This window comes from Enhydra lutris, unplaced genomic scaffold (assembly GCF_002288905.1).
Source record: "Enhydra lutris kenyoni isolate GAN:26980312 unplaced genomic scaffold, ASM228890v2 scaffoldscaffold93, whole genome shotgun sequence".
Taxonomy (NCBI): Eukaryota; Metazoa; Chordata; class Mammalia; order Carnivora; family Mustelidae; genus Enhydra; species Enhydra lutris.
In genome coordinates this window covers 2,329,466-2,330,798 of record NW_019154177.1, presented here as the reverse complement: position 1 = coordinate 2,330,798, position 1,333 = coordinate 2,329,466, and the positions used below count along the sequence as shown (strand labels likewise).

General features: G+C 41.4%; 1 non-coding gene across 1 annotated transcript; it reads left to right on the top strand.

Moving 5' to 3' along the window:
* The first annotated feature begins 111 nt into the window (after window positions 1-111).
* TRNAT-AGU lies at window positions 112-185 on the top strand. Its single transcript has one exon. It is a non-coding gene; the product is annotated as a tRNA-Thr (tRNA).
* Window positions 186-1,333: the final 1,148 nt, after the last annotated feature.

Here is a 1,333-nt window from a genome sequence, read left to right as displayed (position 1 = left end):
GAGTGAATCTGGATGCCCTTCTGTTGGTCAAAAATTCTTGGGAACCACAGCAGCAGAGCAAACAGCGAAGTCACCCTCAAATTCTATGCAAGCGAGCTACTTTCCAGCAAGGGCTCTGTGGCTTAGCTGGTCAAAGCGCCTGTCTAGTAAACAGGAGATCCTGGGTTCGACTCCCAGCAGGGCCTTCTAGTGTGAGCTTTTGTAATTTGGCATTGGAGAATTGGAGATAATTTGAAATTTACATCCCTACAGCCCCAGAAGGGGAAGAGACAGCATCAGATGAAGAATCTTATTTAAAAAAATTACAACAGCCAAAAAGAAAAAAAAAAAAATCTGTCCCAATAGTACAGCGATAGAAAAACCAAAATATCTGCTGAGAACTGAAAAAACTCAGAGAACTAGTTCTACTGTTAGGATTTGAGTACTGGAATGGCCTAAGATAAGTAGGGTTTGCTTCCTTGGTCTTTTACCATTTTAGATCAAATGTCAGACGCTCACCACTTAGGTTTTATGTGATATCTGCGACTGTCTTAATTATATTGCCTCCTAGACCCTTTATCAACTAGAACATTGTTTTTCTTGAATGGCTCCTTGAGTGGCTCCTGGAATGGCTCCTTGAATGGCCATTTCCCCCTCCTCCCCGCCCCAGTTTGCACCAATAACTTTTTGGCCCACTGAATAGTGCATTGAAGCAGAGCCATGGTTCTCAAAGTTTAGTGAGCACATGAATTACCTGGTGGTCCATTAAGATGAAAAATTTAGTTCACTACACCTCTGATGGGGCCTGAATGTCAGCCTTTAGACAATCTCCCTGGTGAGTGATATTTATGCTGCTGTTATATGGACCCTCTTCTGTGTGGAAGGGTTAGTGACTTAGTGATCTAGTTTCAGTGGTTGTGATTTTTTTGGGGGGAGAGGTAAAGTTGGCATGTAATATTATATACCTTCTAAGTGCGTATTATAATTAGACATCTGTATGCACAACAGAGCGATCACCACCAGAATGTCCTTTTCCATTCCGTAGTTGTCTTTTCATTTTGATGGGTGGTTTCCTTTGTTGTGCAAAAGCTCTATGGTTTGATGTAGTCCCCTTTGTTTATTTTTGCTTTTGTTTCCCGTGCATTTGGGGTCAGATCCAGGAACACATTGCTAAAACTGATGTCCGGGAACTTACCACCTATATTTTCTCCCAGGGATTTTATGACTTGAGGACTTACATTCAAGTCTTTAATTCATTTTTAGTTAATTTTTGTGGATGGTGTAAATGTGGTCTAGTTTCATTCTTGTGCTTGTGGCTGTCCAGTTTTCCCACCACCTCAATAGTTGTGGTTCT